This window comes from Brienomyrus brachyistius, chromosome 9, assembly GCF_023856365.1.
Source record: "Brienomyrus brachyistius isolate T26 chromosome 9, BBRACH_0.4, whole genome shotgun sequence".
In the NCBI taxonomy this organism is placed as follows: domain Eukaryota; kingdom Metazoa; phylum Chordata; class Actinopteri; order Osteoglossiformes; family Mormyridae; genus Brienomyrus; species Brienomyrus brachyistius.
The window spans coordinates 16,994,931-17,015,006 of record NC_064541.1 but is presented as its reverse complement, the minus strand read 5'-3'; the positions used below and the strand labels follow the sequence as shown (position 1 = coordinate 17,015,006).

At 40.6% G+C, this 20,076-nt stretch overlaps 1 long non-coding RNA gene across 2 annotated transcripts; it reads left to right on the top strand.

Moving 5' to 3' along the window:
* The first annotated feature begins 1,670 nt into the window (after positions 1-1,670).
* Positions 1,671-19,974, top strand: LOC125749426 (uncharacterized). 2 transcript variants are annotated; one of them, XR_007399916.1, is made up of 5 exons: positions 1,737-1,792; positions 4,595-4,636; positions 8,193-8,467; positions 13,781-13,993; positions 17,568-19,974. It is a non-coding gene; the product is annotated as an uncharacterized LOC125749426 (long non-coding RNA). The 2 variants fall into 2 exon arrangements; XR_007399917.1 differs by lacking the exon at positions 4,595-4,636 and having other exon boundaries at positions 1,671-1,792.
* The last annotated feature ends 102 nt before the right edge of the window (positions 19,975-20,076 follow it).

The following is a 20,076-nucleotide window of genomic DNA, read 5'->3' as shown; positions in this document are numbered from 1 at the left end:
ATGTTTATACACCGCTCACGAACACTGCAAAATGCATATGGTTTAACACTTTTAATAGTTCGAACGAAATTGCTGTAAGTAAAATGTAATACTTCTCACAAAGTAGACAATTGTTTAAAATACCGTCTGTGCTTTTAGACTAGGCTGTCTTGTGTAATAGCACAATATTGCGGCGGCTTTATTGTTTCTAAAGCATAAAAATGTCGTACGAGATCTTGAAAACGTATGTTATGGAGTAACAGGAGCCTCGGCTATGAGAGACACTCCGGTTGGGGGGGGGGGCGGGGGTTGGGTGATAATGAACTTGAGACATCTCATCACAATTCAAAAAGTCTCCTGTCCACTTCGGTGCGTACGGGTTCCCATGCATTTTGTGGAGAAAAACGAAGCCATTGTGCATTATCCATACCCCATTAGCTGCTCCTGCACTGGCTTCCAAAGAGGCTCCTGCGGTCCGCCCATGGTAACAGACTTCGCTGAGCGTTTTCTTAGTTGGAAAAAAAACCCAGCTTACTCGGTTAGGACCGACAACGAAACAGTAACTGTATTTATAGTTAGGTTTCTAGGAAGAGGTCCAAACTGGAGTGGAAATAATGGGAGACTCAGGCCATATTTAGTGAGAAACCAACAACAACAGAAGCTGACAAAGTTGTCTATTTGGCAGTCGCGCCTCCCATTGAACAAGTAATTTATTCAAAGGAGATTTTATCCCCAAGATCTGATTATTATGATAATTAACCGGCCTAGACCCTTTCTATTCGCATGTCTGTAGGTCTGAACTTGGTGCTGACAGTTAAAGCTGATTTGCACGGTGTCACCCTAGTGACCCAGTGGTCGCATTCCTAGACTGCAGGATTTCCAAAAGGGAACAAATATAATGGAAAATGCGGACACTTGATTTCGGCGGTCGACTGCAGTCATGGGAGCCTCGAAGTCAAACTGGACATTATTTCACGCGATGATGGATTTAAAGTGACATTACACTTTATGCAACCATTAAACAACTGAATTTCTTACGTAATTTATGGTTATTTGCATGCTTTGATCAAACAGAATTGATCAAACAGAATTAAATTTGCGTTAGTTTATACGTACACGCTAACGAGGTGTTCAGACTTATAATGGTTAGACAAACAGAAACCAAGACTTTTTAAATAAGAAAGTTGCAATGTCTTTGATTTAATCTCGATCGAATAACTAATTGAAATCAGCGAAGTTAAACGAATTCTGGTATCACTTTGATAGTCATGCTCAATGATAAAGACGTTCTTCGTAGATCGAATGACTGACATATTAAAAGCCGCATAGAGGGAATGAAGAAAATAGAATGTAAAACGGGCATGAAATGTCTTCGCGTAATCTCGTTATTCTTAGTCTATTTCGGAGGGTGGGGACAAAAGTGTAGCTGCATCGTGTCATAAAGGGGAGGGTCTTGGCGACGGTATATGTTTTTGGCTTGCGTGTCTAAGTCCACACCTAGTCTGATATAGGGAATGGTGTGCGGCTGTAGCAGGGCGGGGGAAGGCGAACAGCTCACTTCGCTTCCTCTCAAGGGGAGGAGAACGCCATCTCTATGGGAAATAATCATGACAATAAATAAAAAATGGGGGAATCCGACCGAGAATATCTGAATGGATGGGGCCAGCGCGACGTCACCGCGAGCTGCAGCCATGAAGCGCAAGACCATGAGAGAAGCGAACGACTGAAGCTCAGTTCTTCTACGCCGCTGGACGATTCCTTCATTTGACTGTTGTGGAAAGAATACGGCAAATCCCCCGGCTATCAAAAGAAGGTAAGGGTAGGATATTTTTAACGAGATGTACGTATATACACCTGTAACGGACACAAAGGCATCGATCTGTGTTGTCTGTGACAAAAGCAGAATATATGCTGAACCGTATTGTTTTCGATCTACTAGACTATATATTCCGTACTATTATAAAGCACAAGCTACAGGCGCCTCTAGCAACGCGATTTCTCAGCCAAGAAAAAGATTAGAAAAATATTTAAAAATAACACCATATAATATGTGCCAAATGATTCTATGCTTTCTACATTATCTCCGTCATTCTTACACATCGTCTGACCAATGCGCACAACCCCACTTTAATAAGATAACCAAAGCCACAACGCATGTTTATAACAATGAAGCACTGCGAGAAAAATCTGAACTGCTGAAAGGCAGTGTTTCTTATGTGAAGAAGAACGCGCAGATTTTTATTAATATGATTAAGCTTTTCATTCAAGTTGAACGGGAGAATGACTGTCAGAGAAGGTCAGATTGTGCGTTATCAGTTTAGGTACTGTTAGGTATTTTTGTGAGTTATTTATCCAGCAACATAAGTTCATTTGATAATTGAATAAAAGATTGGCCTGGGTATGAACTATATCACGGATTACTAAGCGCCATCCATATCGCCCTACGGAATTATAGTGCACTTTACCCAAACCTAGATAACGCAACTAAAAGAACATACATTTAAGATCACAATGGTCCACCATATAAGCACGAACAGCTATTTATACAATATTATTAGAATTTTTGTCGTTCATACATTTTTGTCTTATACTTCAAATGAATCACCATCATCATTATTGCACTTATTGGGTCACACAATGTGTACTGCACACTGCAGACATTCAGATTATGCGAATATGCTGGGTTTTACTCAAAATTCCGTCTCTCACTTGCGTATTGGCTTCAGCATAGTTAAGCTCCATGTGTTGTGTTATCGCCACGATTGAAAAGAGACACTTTGAATATATGTTCAATGTGAAACGCTGGGGCCGACAATTAATCCACAGTCCTCCCAAAATCTGAATAACTAGCGTGATGCTTGAGTTAACATAAGGCCAAAACCCACCCTTTACGCTCTAGGCGAATTTAGTGTCCATTTGCCAGGCGGAGACACGTGTAATACATTTCCACCTGACACGTGAAGCGCAGTAATGTGCTATTCACTCCAATATAACTAAATAGGGAAGCGAATTGTTTCGGTATGTTTCCCATATTTTCCTTTCAATTCAATCCAATAGTCAATATTCATAAATCTAAGTAAAATGAGAGCGCGGTTGTATAAAACTGAAAGCATGAAGCTGATAACATGACAGTGCTTTTGACGCAGAAGGAAAAAGCGAGATGGACGCACAAGTGTGCATTCTCAGGCATGTACAATGTATTAAAACGTAAGCATCTTTTAAAAATACATAAAATAAATATAATTGTGTGTTGTGCTTTCCTGTATTGTAGGGTTTATATTTGGTTGAAATCAATCAGTTGTAGATTTTTGAAATAGTGAGGCCAACTAGCCTCCGTTTAGCAAGGGTGTTGCCTGTGTACAATGTAACATAATTTTTCCAATACTGGAGGAACTTAATAAAATAAATTACGTTAATTAAATGTCCTAACAGGAATGGGCACGTTCACCATGGCAGAAGACCAGCATCTTAAACCAAAAACCGGAATGAAAGCTTTGGTCTCACAATTAAAAAGGGAAATGCTATGACATATGATGATCTATTTTAAGATTATATTTTGATCTTGTCATTTGGTTTGCAGAGGAATGCGTTTATGTAACTTGTGTAATTGAGGCGATAAAGCATTATCTATCTAGATTGCTTGTCTATCTAGAACTTACGCCGTTTAAGGTGTACGTGCCGCATTGAGTCTGAATGTAACATTTCTGTAGGAAGACCTTGTAATTCTTCGCTTTGTCATACTGTTCAGAATTATGAAATACACTGTTGGAACCACGTGATGGTTGTTCAATAGTCATGACAACTATTTTATTAATACGGCGCTTTTTAATGTAATAAATACAGCTGAAACAAAATGGTTCTCCATTCTGGCTGTGGTTAATTGATTCTTATGTAATTTCAATTTAAAACTCACGTTTGCTCTTAATCTTTACGCAAATAATGAACCATATGTGAATGCGTGTGTGCCTTTCAATATATTGATGCTCTCATACATTTACTGTCTTATATAAAGGAGTTTAGGAGTTCCATATTTTACGTGTTATATTCTCGTATAGGTGTGTCTATATATATATATTAATTGAGACTACCATATTTCAATGTATACCATTTAACCAGCATTTATTAGTCAAAAGGATCCGTTCCGAGTACCTCCACACAACATGCTATCCATACCGTTTTGAACTCAAATTTGTCAAGTGATCCGTGATATTGTTATAACAGAACATATGTATATTTGCCTGATTCGCCTGACTGAAGCTAAAGAAGTGTGTAAGCAAGAAGTCTTACGCTATTCCTGACTGTCTTAGTGCGTTCCTTTGATTGGAATCGAAACAAGATAAATATAAGTATTTGTTGTCGTGTGCGTTTTTCACTAATTGCAGCATGTATTTCACTCCGTCCTCCAACATTTAAGCCCTGTTTTACTGGAATCCTCAGAAATTGTACGTTATTTCTGCTAAAGGCAGGGAAATTTGCAGGGAAAAGCAACGTTACTAAATATCAGTCAACGTATGACATATACTGAAAATATTTTACCCCAAGCAAGATACTGTTTCTGTTCACGTAACTGAAGTAAAGTAATATATACTTCGTATTCTGTTTTGTTTTTTTACAGGACCCACTTGAGAAAATATTTGAAGGAGGTCACGTGATATAGGTAATGAGAAAAACAAAAACGCATTAGGTATCGTGTGTGTGTCGTGGGAGTGTGCGTATGTGTAGTCATACACGCGCAAGCGTATACCCAAAGAATACAGCTTCAGTCAGATTTAAAGCACTAGAGCGACTGTATGGTGACGTATGTATTTAATAGACCTGTTACAAAATAACACATATGCTCAGTTTTTATTTATACATTCCATAGGGTGTGAATGGAACAAATACAGAGTAATCGTGTAATTATCGTGTAATATTGTGCGTCATTCGAGTTCGTGTAGAACCGTTTTGAACATAACAAGATCCATTGAGAAACCCTACCAACATAGAGCTGATAAAGTTATTACAAAATATATTATCACTATAAATAATAATAATAATAATAATAATAATAATAATAATAATAATAGTAATAACCACCTTGAAAATTAGTGATTCATTACAATGGTGGGTAGCTGGATTGTAAGGGAAGTCGTGATAAAGTGTAATATAATATATTTATATTATCAATTAAAACCATACGTCCATTTCCCATAACCCGTTTGTCCTGTGCTAAGAGCTATAGGACATAGATTCTTAATCGTATGATTTCGATTAATTTAACGTAAAAATGTTGAGTTTTTATTCGTTTCAATAAAATAATACAAAAATGTTCACAGCATCACTTAAATTGAGTGCAGTTTTCTGTTTTTTATTTTTCTTTACAAATAACTAAAAAAAGATTAAGTAATCAGGCTTTCTCGGTAAATACGTCAGAAACAATCTGGCAGTGATATTGACGAATTAAATTTTCCACCACCTAGAACCACACAACAACCGAACTGAATGGACGTAATGGATACAGCATCCACCTTTTTGTATACGAGTTTCGGACTGATGCCGATAAAGTGTGCCACCGCCGTTCGTGCCAATCTGTACCCAGCCAGCACCACCAAATAAACGCGCATTATCATATTCTAATCCAACTGCAACCTCCCACAGGTTAAACCTTGCAGTGAAATATAGAAGCTAGTGAATGAATAAATTAATACCACTGAATGATTGTAACGTTTTGCATTATTACATAGGCCTACATTTTTGGAATCGAATTCCTAGGCTTTTAGGCCATACATTAATTAGGGGAGTGTTTTTATTTCTATGTTGGAATTTGGGATCCACCCAAAACTAGACTATTGCACAGAAGTGAACAAACCGCCCAAGCGAGTGGAAGGCTTCAGAACATTCTATCCATAGACTTTCCCTTTGATAAAGCTAATTAATGCGTGTCAGGCGTATTCGTCATTCCGCTGTGTCTACCAATGGTAGGAGGGGTGTAATTAGTTTTTAGCGAATAAATGAAAGATGCACCTGTAGTGTATGGGGGGGGGGAAGAGAGAGGACCGATTTCTACTGGATTGTATTCATAAATGTGCCGCACAGCCGTCTCAGTGAACTCAAAGTGATTACACCCGGGTTACGGATTGCATTTTTTAATGTTAAAATTTGCACTAGTCTATTAATTAGTTCACAATTTAAGTTGCTGAATTTAATCTATTTAAGAATACAAATGTTTCTAAAGAATCGGACGAACTTGTTAATCAAGTAAGCTGTATTTATTTATTAACTAAATCGAGGCTGAAGTATGAGCACAATACAAATAAATAATAATAAACAGTATTTGGCTAGATCTGTCAATACCGTATAGAACAGAGCAGCGCAGGACTGCTGTCCTTTGTTGGTGGTGCTGAAAAGAGCGCCGTACCCGACCGATCTGTCACTCTATACCGTCTCCAATCTCTATTCAATCATAGTTTTTTTCCCCAGCATCGCAAAATGTTGTTAAAATGAATGCACACATAGATAAATACATTAAATCACATTTAATTTGATTTAAAAAACGATTATATTTAATAGCATAAACATCAAAATATTTCCTTTTGGATTTTAATTCCTTAAATATAAAAACATATGTTACAAAGGAATATTTTCTAGGTATAATATGTACTATATTGACGTAATTTATTGTGTTTTCGGAAGATAAATATAAATGTGTACGATTTTTTTAATATGGATTTTTCAGAAATTTCTTATTTGCTATTTTTCCGTAGTATAGCCACATAGTTTTATATGGTATTGTAGTTTGATTAAAAATGTTGGGAAACAAACGACTGTATTAAAGTAACAATATAAAGGAAAAAATTATGATGGGAATAAAATACACAAGTATACATTCCTCCTATACAACAGTTACAGTCAAACTAGGATTGTTCATGTTAGATATAGATAGATAGATAGATAGATAGATAGATAGATAGATAGATAGATAGATAGATAGATAGATAGATAGATAGATAGAAAGATAGATAGATAGATAGCAATAATGTTTTCATTAGTATTGTTCTTGGGATGTTAAATATACATGTTTAATATCCCACAAAAGGCTCACCTATCACTTACTTATTTCCACTTATTTATCAAATATTTAACAGTATGCAGTTCAAATATGAATTTATATTAGAAATGTGTATCGTTAACTTGTTACTTATATGTGACCACTTCTACTTAACAATTTAACAAGTATTTCAATGACATATTGGGATGTGACACAACGCTGTGGGCACCTGTGAATCGTTGGCTATACGGTGGCTTTATAAATGTATATCATTATATCTACAAAGCCTCATACATATTTACAATGAGCGTAATAAAATGGAAGAAAGTGTATTAATGTAGCAGGAATGTGCAGTTCTACTATGTGCGTCGCTCCATTTATCCATCTTCAAATCCCGATTCCACGACTGGGTTCTAGGAGGGGTCTGGAACCCATCCCAGGCAGCATTATGTGGACAATGAGAATGTAAATGTATAGGGAATTAAACATAACCTGAAGGGAAGCTGTTATAGTTAAAGCGATCTTGCAATCATTGACTTTGTGTATCAGTGTACAGATGCAGGTGGTGAAGAGGGTGGGGGGTGATTTCCCCTCTTTTTTTTCAGTATAATTACAAGACTAGGGAGAGGGTGGGGCCTCGCGGTGCCACTGTGCTAAGAGAAAGAGGTTTAATTACATCAGCTCCAGTGTCATGCTGTGTGTGTGTGTGTGTGTGTCTGTGTGTGCGTGTGTGCATGTGCATCCGTGTACAGGGATCTGGATGGAGTGAAAATTATTACAAAAAGGTCCGACAAAATGAGTAAAATCGATACAATATACAAAGCGAAGCGTCTGGATTCGCATTGTTAAAATTCTGCTTCATATACATATTAAAAATAAAGAGCAAGAATAACTCCGATTAAATAGGTTGTGCCATCTTTTAACTTTCTTTACATCCTTTGCTAAAGTATTTTAGGTGCAGTTTAAAATAAGCATTACAAAGGTTTCTATCAAACTGTAATCACACTATATTTTTATATTCTTTAATGCTTGACAGATCTTTTCTCCTTTTGATACAATGTGTGCATTGAGATCTTATTTGAATGTTAGTATACAATATGGTATATAAACAGCAAATGGAACAGCTATGAATATTTCCAGTTGCTGATTTCTTTGTGATACCTATGTGTCTTTCCTGTGATTATAGGTCTGAATCTGTCCTGGCTGTGACACATATGGCTTGAGAATTTGGGTGGCCTAGGGGTTGGTTGTTATCTTTGGTTATCTAGCTGTATGAGTGGTGTACATTCTTCATAAAGCTAGATAACCGAAAGTAACAAGAATCCCATTACACTCCTGAAAGGCAACAAGACTTCCTTCATCCCTGGGAATGCAAAAAAGAAGAGAAAAGAATGCAATAGTAGAAACCAAATCCAACAAAGAAGCAAACGGAAGAGAGCAGAGCGAAAGTAAAACAGAAAGGTAAGGCGGAATTCTCAGCCATCAGCTTTCTCTGTGACACACGTGCTTTGAGCAGTAACACCAGACAAGACGCCTCTTAGCATAGTTTGATAGCACCAGGGTTACAGGTAAAGCTTGAAAAGAGCTTCATGCTCCTATTGTCTATAGCCACAACCCATGAAATCCTTTGAAAGGGTGCTAGCTGATGTAGTAACTCCGTTAAGAAAAACATTACTTCCCTGGGGGGGGGGGGGGGGGGGGTGACCTTAAATTTCACAGCAAAAACTCAGCCAGATACTTAACAGTTGAAAGGAAACATCTGTATGTTTCAGACCTTTATTACAGTGAACTTCTTGCCCCGTTTACTCTCTCCAGCACTTGGATTTGGAGCTACTTCCACGAGTAGCTAAAGTAACAGTGAAATTTTAATCAAGAGAAAAATGAAAAGCACATGCTGATTCCCTGATAGCCCCTTTCCTGCATTAACAGGAGGGGGTGTTGGTGCTGCATGACCATGGTTAATCTATTAATTCCCTGAAGCCGGTATGCAGTATGCTAGGGCTTATAGCTCAATATCACATGGCAGTCGCTCGCCAGCATGTCAGCAGGACAGAGTTTTCTCTGTAAGCCGCAGTTCTGCTTTAGTACATTGCCCAAAATGTTCGGTGCACCGTAAAATTTTATACCCATTGGCAGGGAAACCCAGACGGGGGCTGTAAAATGTTGCACTATTCAGGACACTAATTTTACTGGCCCTTGCCAATGGCATGTGATGTTTGTTTGATTCGGCTCAGCAAAGTTCAGAGGTGGTGCCTCAGAGTCGTTAATTTCATGGGGCAGTCGGCCTCTGTGGAAGCTTCCGGCATGGCGAGCTGTGCTTTGCCAGCTGACCGCAGTGCTGATCTGACAAATTGCCCCACCCGGCCCTACTCAGCCGTAGGTCCCGCGGCCCCATATTAAGGCTGCGGACAGGAACAATTACACCCAGAAAGTGTCCTGAGGACAGTATTATTACTCCGCCCGTCAAACCAGCATACGATCCTCTGCATATACAAGGGATATACTTAGGGGTGCCGTACGGGCATGGATACCCTGGCAGATTCGGGGGGCCCAGCACATTGAACTGGCTCCTACTAACATCTCTTTCCCTTAGAAATCCACGCAGATTACGTCACACTAAGCATGATCTAGAAATAATCGGTTTCTTATTTCGGCTCCATGACGCGCATATTTTCAATACTCTCTTCGCGGTCGGTTTTTCATCATTTTTCATAATTTAATTTTGGGAATGATCATCTTTCAAAATCTAAGTCTTTGAAACTATATTACATAACAAAGGGTGTAACAGTATTTGGTATTAGGCCCACTAACATCCTCTGATAGCTAATTTTTCAAGGAGAACTTAAGGAGCATCAGTCTGCTTCCCTTCTCCGCCTCCATGACACGAACAGAGCTTTCAGCAGACAGGCACCACAGTTCAAGCACATCCTATCCAATTAGCTCATAGAATACAGTCCAAGCTTGCTTATCTACATGTGTAGCCTTTGACACCCACTCAGCCTGTTTTCACTGTTGCAGTGCAGTCGCCGAGTACAACACGCAAGCAGACGTTCGGGGGGAGCTTTGTGGAGAGGTGACAGGAAGTGACCCAGCACGCATATGCCGCTCATTTTCCTCATGACTCAGGTTGCTTGTATTGTGAAGGATTTATCTGGAGTCTGAATGGCCGGAAATCCTTATTTTTGATTGGACGAGGCTGGTGGGGGGAGTGGCTATCTTAACGACAGTCGTCCTTGCTGAATTGAGTCTAGCAACCATCACGTAAGTTGTCATGGAAACCTGTATCGGTGTGGATAGCACTGAGATAAACAGGGACTCAGTGTGAGTGCAAAAAGAAACTCCCAATCCTAATGGAGGAGTGCTGTACTGTTGGCTTTGATCCCATTCCAGTAAACAAGTCTCCACTTGGCCTTGTGTCCCATGGAAATCTGTAATGGAGAGTGGACATTTACGAGAAATTTCCATGCAGGTACAGCATGGTGTTGGAGGGTAAACCGTACAGACCAGGAATGTGTGTGCGGGGGGGGGGGGGGGGGGTCTTTGTGTGTGGCAGTCAGCGTTGTTATCTCTCTAACTCTCTGCATCACAAATCCTGGTAGAAAGTTCTAGAAGGAGCCCCCCTCGCATTTTGTCGCCTTGAAAAGGCCCAAGTCAGGATTTTCAAACAAAAGGCCAAGCTGGGTCCTTTCTTCCACGTCTGTCGGAAAAAGAGTGGAGGAGGAGCCGTGGGGTGGATTTGTCTTGGTTTTCATGGTCTAGGCAAGCAGATTTAGACTGCAAGTGTCAAGTAGAAAAACAGGCATTGTAGCCTTACCCCCCCAGTCAACTGTACAGTCAATAGAACTAGTACACTTGTCATGGGGAAACAATGGAGCCCTTTGCTACTCTTCCACCACAACGGGGGCCGAACAAACAGACAGTGTTTTCTAAGGAACAAAAAAAACGGGGTGATTTTTGCCCTTCTTGCCCCGTTAATGGAGTATGTCAAACGGGCAGGAAGAACTGTTCACTGTTGGCCTGTTCAGAGTCCACATTTTAGCAGCCCCCTCCCTGTGAAAAACAAATACATTTCCACCATTTGCAGGAGTTAGTGGGCTCCTGATGATGAAGGGGATTAAGCAGAATTACTTACCAGTAACAGGAGTACATAGATCGCACGCGCAACAAACATAAGCTAATCAGTCACAAGGCCCTGGCTTTGCAAATTCTTAAAGTTCCTATTTCTGCAGAGATGTCACATGATGTCAGAACTTCGTTCTTCTATTAAGGCCTTTTGTGGTGCATAAAGAGTAGGTTATGAAAATGGTGTTCTATTATATATCTTTTGCAATCCATCTCTATAGTGTTTTGAAGATTTGTTTACCCATTTGCGTTTTCAATTTCTGTGTGACGTCATCCCAAATTCAGCAGATCCAAGCAAATCTGAGTGCAACACCTCACAGATAATGTGTTAACATCTGTCTTTAAGAATTGGGCTCACCGTAATGTGTAGTGAAAGAGGATTAATGCACGTTGTATGGTGCCATATGTATCATATGTGAAACCACATGTAGAACATGCTTTCACATTGATGGTATACCTTTGTTTAGCTGTTAGAATGTTAATGAGTAGATATGAAGTCATGGCAGCTAAAATGAGAAGCTAACAGGCTGAGGTATAGGCTTCAGCTACAGCATTTTTACTTTATGGGCTAAGTTGTATAAGCGTTGTGCTTCTTTGACTACTTATGTTTTGTATACCAAAATTAGGTAACAGGCGTCTGGTTATACATGTTCAGACTGGTCACCCTTCTTTCCAATTATCACGCTGCAATTAAGATCTGAGCCAATACACTAGAGAAGTGACTTTAGTCCAGAACAGAAATTGCATTCTATTTAGGTTTTCAGTCCGTTCTGGGACCAGGGGACATTCACATTGGACAGCTGAGGTGTCTAAATGCAAGTTATTTGCTTGTTTTTTTTTATTTTCTCCTCTCACCTATGAAGGCACCACCACAAGCAACAAGCCTGTACTGCCCAGGGTAGAGGCGTCAAACGCTTTGTATTTGCATGAGGCCATTTTCCAACATGAATGTACAGCGCAACTGAGCACTCAAATACACAAACGAGGAAATTATTAAATGTCTGCCACCATTCAGTGGTACCCTTTCCGCACTGATTCTGCCCCTCACACACTCACACTACACTCCACCACCACCCATCGTACAGCTCCTACGGACACCACCCGCTGACAAAGAATGATGGCGTTGTTGCCAGTATAAATGTCAGCACCAAGGCAGTGAGGTTCCCCTCAATTGTACTTTAGTTTTTAGGTTCTCTGTCTCTTCTCTCTCCTGGGACTCATCTCCTGGCTACCATTTAGCCAGCTGTAGCCAGAGCCCTCAACAGACCTCAAGAAATTTCAGGATAGTATAGAGGAAGAAGACCTTCTGTAGGAGAAACCATCGCTGTAAACTGTCACAGGGAGGACTGGCATTAATGAACTTCACAATTACAAAAGCAAACAGCTCAATAGCTGCAGGTTCATTGTGAGCTACTCCCCAGTCCCCCCACCGCACAAATCCCCTCAGTGTTTGCTTGTCACATGTGAGCCATTCAGTTTATACATGCTAAATCCAGCCTTATGCTGGTCAGAGTTCTCAGAAAAAGTTGGCGGGAAAAAAACGGGCGGGAGTTTGAATCTGAAACTGACGCACAAACTATTCCGAACGGTCAGTAAATCGCTGCACACAGATATCACCGAATTAACACTTATCGCTGATATTAATACTAAAACCAGTACTTTATAGTAGAGTATTAACTTAGTCTCAACCTTCTAAATATTCATTTTATATTCTTAGAAAACACTTTGTGACTATTCGCATGCTTTTAAAGTGTACTTCGTTTTATTTTAAAACATCCTCTCCATTGTAGAAATTTTCACATTCCCTTGTTCATTTGCGTCGGAGCAAGCTAAGCAATTATCACCCTTTCTGCCAGAACTGGTCATTGCCGATTCCAGGACGGGAGACTCAGCAGGGGGCCCAGACAACATATGTTCCATATTACCCCTCAGTTTAGGCTCCTTTACTCACGCGATATCCTATGAAGAACATTAACTCTGTTTGCCGTTAATTTGGGACAACAGCATGGTTAATATGTTTGCATGTCTTTCAGGATTATATTACAGCAAAAAAAATGTATATATAAACAATAAGTGTTGTTGATGATATATGGCTACAGCAAACTGTGTGTAAAATGGCAGGCGTTCCATTTTCTAACCGGGGTGATATGTCTCGCTAACATCAGCTGTTGTCTTCAACTACAGACACATTCAGGCAACAACAATGATCCTGGGTGGCATAACGACGGAAATGTAATTGGTTTCACAGGGGGGGAAAAGCATAGATGAAAGACGCTACGCGAAAACAGCGAGACGCAGCGGCAGCCTTTTTTTGTCCAGAGTGGGCTGCCGTTGTTTTTCATCGCCACGTTAATTTCACTTATTATCACTGCCACCCAAAAAGATTTGTCCTGCTCGTTCTTTCTTCCCTTCCTTCCCCCCCTTCTTTTATTCCCTCTCTGTGTAGTTTTTTTTCCCAGCCTTGATGCTCCAATGGTTGGGACTTATTTGCATGCATTTGCATAATGAAAGTGATTTGCATGCTCAGGGGCAGACTGTACCAAGAGAACAGACGTGGAGAAAAGGGCGTGCGGCTCAGTGCATGTGCATGTGTCCGCTGCTGCCGGTCACACAGGCGGAAGGCCACTCATGCTCCTTTCCCTTCTTTCGTAGGAAATGAGCGCGCACGGTTCCCAGGAAGCGCAGGGAGACCGTGAAACAGAGGAGGAGGGGCTGCGATTTTTACACCGGCTTTGCGCGGCCACGTCTGTCGACGCGTTTGCCTCTTCCCCTCCCTTCCCGGCTGCCTGCCTGTACGGGGGGATGCCGCCCTCGCCACCATCTTAGGATAAGGCTGGCATGAAATGGCAGTGGGACCCCAAGCAGGTAAAATAAATAAATAAATTGACCCCCACCGTCTATGGCTCCGAACAGCCTGTCAATCCGGAGGGTATTATAATTACCGATGATGAGTGCTTGTCGCTTAAATTGCCCGATATATAGGGTGGTGGTGTTTTTGTCTTTTGCACCAAGTGAACTATATGCCTGGGCAAATACTGGGTGGATACACGCATGTAATGGAGATGCACGCTCCGCTGCTCACGTGCGGGGAAATTTGTGCCCTCCCTCCGATGCCAGGGGGGGGGGTGGGCCACCCTTTTAGACACATCAAATATATGCATGCAGCATCAGACAAGGGATGTTGCCGTTTAAATGTAACATCAGTGCATTTATGTACAATTGAGACCTGCCGTTTATGATACTGACCGAAGCTAAATATTTAGCGATTTTATTCTAAATAATTTTAAATATTTTCATCAGTGATTTACCCAGCGACTATCTTACGAAAAAAGACAAAACGATAGTGTAACATTCAGTGCATTATGTTTACTCAGGATTATTGGAACAATGCTACATTTTAACTTAGCTGTGATAGCAATATAATATAATATTATTGTTTTAATAAGTAGTGTTAAAATGTCACTATGTTTTTTTTTGTAAATTTCAGGAACATTAAAAAACAGGTCAAATATAAAAATTGCTACAGAAACGTATTTGCATTCTGTTTATGCCTGACAAGGAGTATTAGGATGCCCACAGCCTTCAAGTTGTTAAACAAAAGGATCTAAGAGTTTAGGAATCTTATTATAGGTTTATGTGATAATCTCATGTTAATCTGTCGTAATGGACGCAGACTAAAATTAAGATGCTTCACAAAAAGCCATTGTGTATAAATGAGAATAGCGGATACAGAGAATAGATGTAGCTATTTATGAATTGTAGTTATATGAACATTGATCAGAAGTCAATAACACTACAAGCTCTGTGGACCAACGATTCAAGTGTATTACTAACCAATGTCTTTTTATGTAGCATGTACAGTAAAAATATCTCACAATGCTTTTCAACACTAGTAAAACAATACTATTTTATATAGGTAAAAGAATCGTATGCCTTTTATTTGTATTACAAAACGGAACATTTAGTTCAGTAATGAAAATAATTGAAACAGATATCAAGCCATTGAGCCAAGTGAAGAATGGGAGGCAAGGTAGACGGTGAGTGTTTTCCTACAGCACTGCGCAGCGATGTCAACAGAGCAGGCAGGTGGGGGACAGAGCACAGCAGTGACGATTCAATAGAGGGAAGCTCTTTTTGTGTCTCGGACGGAGTCCTGGGGCAGCCCATGCCTAGACGAGGCCCGTATTGTTACCCCCAGCGAGCTTGTTGTAGGGACCCATTATTAGGGCTGGGGAGCGAGAAGTTTAAAAAGCTCTTAACCAAAACACCAATTAGAGACGGCTGGACCAGATTAACTAAGGGACCTGGGAGACAATGAGGCCCATTGTACCCGCCTCATAGAGAACATCTCCTTTGTTCGCGTCCGCTTATCAGAAGCCAGGGTGATGCCGTTCCCCAGTAGATACTTCAGGGAGGGCCTGGAAAGATGGCACCTGTACACAAGGTATTTCGCTTGAGAGAGATGAGACACGTTGGGAGCAGGTCCTGTTAGCAGCTTCATCTCATTAAGAATCATCTACACTGTAATTCTGTTTTATAGAGTCTGACGAAACAGGCATCACTTCCTCTTCAGTGAAATGAATGAATCAATTAGAATTCAAGAGACGATGTACGTAGAATTTCAGCGCACCTCAGCGGAATTCATGATAAAAATCGTGAAGTCAAAACAAACGCTTCAGAATGGTTTCGTTTGGAAGAAAATAGTGCAGAGCCAGCTCTTCTGCTCATTGGTTAATATGTACGGAAAACGTCGACAAATTGGGCACCACATCAGCCTGCAGTCGTATGTAACTGATGAGGACGTGTGAGAAAAGGCTCTGTAATTTCTTCGCTTTTACAAACTATAGCAAAAAATTATGCATGACAATGACGTCAATTTCTTAGGCAACTTAAATCATCGTGGTTAGTCACTATCAGTGGATGAGAGCCAGGGAGTGCTGGAACTGAAATGGCTGTGAAGATCATGCTCAGCTACAATAATATAATGTAAGCTGAAGTGGCTGGCTGGTTTAGGTGATGAGATAATGAGAATTTGGGTAGGGAACTAGGGGGTGGGGGTGCTGGGGGCATCTGGAGAGTTTCGGCTTGTGCGAGAGCCCACACCCTCGCCGCCATATCTGCAGGCGGCCACAGGCCCCCTTGTTGGTGCAGCTGGCGAGAGAGCAGCTGGCCCCCCCAGACCCATGGAGATACCAGTCCTGGGAACCGAAGTGGAGGGGACCCCCATGCTGGCACACTGGGCCTCATGTCTGTCTGTGTCACTGCCCCCTCCCTATTGCCTGTCACGCCTCCTCCTCCTTCCTTGTGATGCTGGGGGGGGTGGGGGGTGGGGGGCAGCTTGAGAAGGACTTCAAGTTCATGGCCAGACCTCCTATTGAGCTGACAGCCTGACTGTTCGCTAAATTCAGGACCTATTCAGAGCCGGCATGGGTGGGGGGAGGGGGGGCGGACATGGAGGGCGTAGGGAGGGTGAAGGACACAGTAGCACTCTGATGGTCCAGCAGTGAGACTATTCATTCAAGATCGACAAGCAAGGGAGGGAGAGAACAAGAGAGGGGAAAAAGAAAAGCAAAGAGAATGTGCGTAAGTAAAATAAAGATTCTACGCACGTTGTTAACTCAAAACAGTTTGTGGTTCGGACATTCCCAGCCCCCATAACTTCATTCAGGCTGGACCCCTCCTCACACGCTTGCCCAGCCAGTCGGTCCCCAATGCTGATTTCCCAGCTTTGTGAGGGCGCGTGCTGTGGATATAAATAAGGTATTAATACCACGGCTTAGTAGACGCTACTCAGCAAAAAAAAAAAAAAAAATTTGCTTCCCGGATCCTGTCATCTGCTTTGTTTTCAGATCATACAGCCATTTCACTTTTTTTTTTTTAAAATGAAGAAACCACATTGTTCACTTTTCCTTGACTGATAGCTGCAGTGTTATTCAGTATCAAGTCTACAAATCATTGAATTCTTGCATAATATAAGCTTTGATAACTAATATGTTTTCGAAACTCAGTGAAGCTGATTGCTATTGATCAGCCGAGATACTAATTAGATTTAAAAAGAACGTAGTCAGAGTATCCACATCAACTAAGCTACCAATCACCAGTTACGATTCAAGTTTCAGATGTGCTTCAGATGAGTTTTACCTGAACAGATCCTGTAGACTGGTTATAACACTACTATAGAGAATAGGTTCACTATCCCATTGACCTTAATGTTCGAAATTTGCGATTTGGCACACAGTCAAAGCCAGAAGGGCTCCAGCAGCTTAGGATCTGTCACATGCTTCCTCTTTGTATGTAGCTGCACAGTGTTCCAGGCTCCTTCTACAGGGTTCCGCTAAACCTAGTGCTTACATGTGACTTACCTAATATACGATTATGGAGAATGTACCTACATGTAATAATCTAAACATAATCTAATTAATCCTTTCTGTTCCTCTAGGTGAAAGATGACTGGCAAAGGATTGGCTCATAATGCTGATAATTGTGAGAGGACAGGTAGACACTGATGTCATGCTGCCAGAGGACTTTCATAATTGCCTGCGTGAGCAGTGTTGGTTTTCACAATTGCTCAAAAAGATCTCAGACCCAGAATGAGGCTCCCTTGTTTCGTATTTAACTGTCACGCAGTCTTGTGCACCTGCATTTGAATGTGGAAGAACTTCATCGACTTAACATGTGGGACAATTGTAGTTTTGTTTTGAGGAAATATCTTCAAGGGATATCTGTCCATCGCCACAGGATGTAGGAGCTACTGTTCATAATATATGCTGGAAAAGGACTTGTAGTGCAGGTGGATCTACGTGGAGACTGCCGCTGACTGGACCATTAAGGTCTCAATTCCAAGTCCTCAATTCATCAAGGTATCAAACTTGTAAAAAAAAAAAAAAAAAAACATCAAGTTTTCAGGCTAATAAAACATAACTTGAAGGTTCCACTGGAAGAACACAACGTTTTGATGAATAGCAAACAAAACTAGTCATAGAGTCTAGTACCCATAAACTGACAGTATGATCCATCATGGAGGACTTAACATAAGTATAATTATTCATCTGAATGGAACCTCGCCATTGTCTTTGAAGCTTTTTCTAAGTTACAGCTAATTACTTCATTGTACCTAAATATTTTCAGTCAAAACGAGACCGAATGTATGAGATGTAGAACGCATGCTAGGGAACTGTTCTGTATTTTGCTAGGAGAACAGGATCAGCTAAAACGCTGTTGTGAAAGTGATTGCTGCAGTTAAAAGCATGTTCAGTTGTAACTGTCATGCTCCTTGTCCAGCATAAGCCAGATGCCGTAATGAAACATGAAATATGAGACAATTCTTCATGGGAGCCAACAGTCTGCACTAAATCTTTGCACAATTATACTGTACAGAATAGACAACTCAAGGAGCTGTTCCTTATTCAATCTGTGCCTGGAATACTGAGAGCACCATGAGATCCTTGAATCTTTCCCTTTTTCAGTGGTGTTTGCAGCTTATTCTGTATTTAGGACCCTTTATTACTTTGTCGTGAGAGCCGCATAATAATCTAAGATATGCAAGTGTGAAACTCACAATACCAGTGAAGGAAACTGCACTGCGATAGAGCAGCTCACTGTGTTCAGTGATACACAGCTGAAGGAATGAGCTGCTATCTTTACTCTCTATGCAACTGCGTGAGGCCGGCAATCAACTGAAACTGGGGAGGGAATCGCGAGCAACAATCACGGGTAGTAACTCGCAGCAGTGGGAAAAGTAGGGGCTTTTGGTGCCGCCACGTTTAAAGATAATTGTAGAAGTCAGAAGAAATAAACATGATGACTGGCATTCAGACTCGCCACTGTAAAGTCCAGTAGAGATTTGCAGTGTACTTTTCACATTAATGCAATCCATGCACATGAAAACATAGAGAAGCGGTCATTATGAATTCCAGTTTTGTGACCATACTGCTTCTAATTTGCTAATAGGTATGTGGCCAAAAATGTGCAGCTTCAGAAGCCCCTAAATAGAGTTTAACCTGAATGACAAGAAATTATATCTCACACTGTATACACAGTGAATAGCTTCACTGGCACTAGGAAAGCAGATGTCAAATCACATCAGATTTCATAGTGTTAGCGACCAAGGATCTGAAAGCTCTGGCTGAGTCACTCTAAGCTTTCTACTTGAGCTGAAACCAGCTTCTGTCATGACACCAGTTGTAACACTTAGATCTGCATTCCAGTGAAGTCCGTTTTAATAACTATATCCCTTCAAATTAGAAACCCAGTGCACTTACGGTGAGTGAATATTTTTATTCACTGGAAATTTTACAAACTATTTATATACATAAATATATTGCAATCATTAAACTATAATTTGCAATTATAATATTTTATGGACCCTGTGCAATACATATTCCCTCAATATATACTATTCTTGTAGTTTACTTTCTAATAACTTTACATAGATAAAATTATATACATAAAATTATCAATGCTTTTGATAATCCGTGATTTGTGCACAAATCTGTTTTTAAAACCATTGTGTTCAGCATATATCTGCATACCCGTTAACTGAAACGATTGGGATTCCTACGGATTATACGAATCTTATCAGATAGATTGTGGAGACCCTGTCAATTTACAGCACAAATCAGTTCAGTTGGTTGCAGCTTTTGTTTACAAATTTTTCTCTTTGCACTTAGAAATGCCTTTGTAAATTGTTGAGTGTTCCGTTTACTGATGCATGTGCATTGTTTGTCTATAAATGACTTTTGTTTGCTGGATCTGCACTGTATGAACCCACCCTGTAGACCCCCCGTGTGTGACTGTACATGGGCTGTACTGAACACAGTTAATAAAAGTTTACATTGAAACAAACAAAAAAAGCCTGACTGTCATTTGCTCATAAACAGGAATTTTTGTCAAGTGAAACCGGGCAAATCTTTTTATACAACATGCTACACACGCATCTGTCAGTTTTG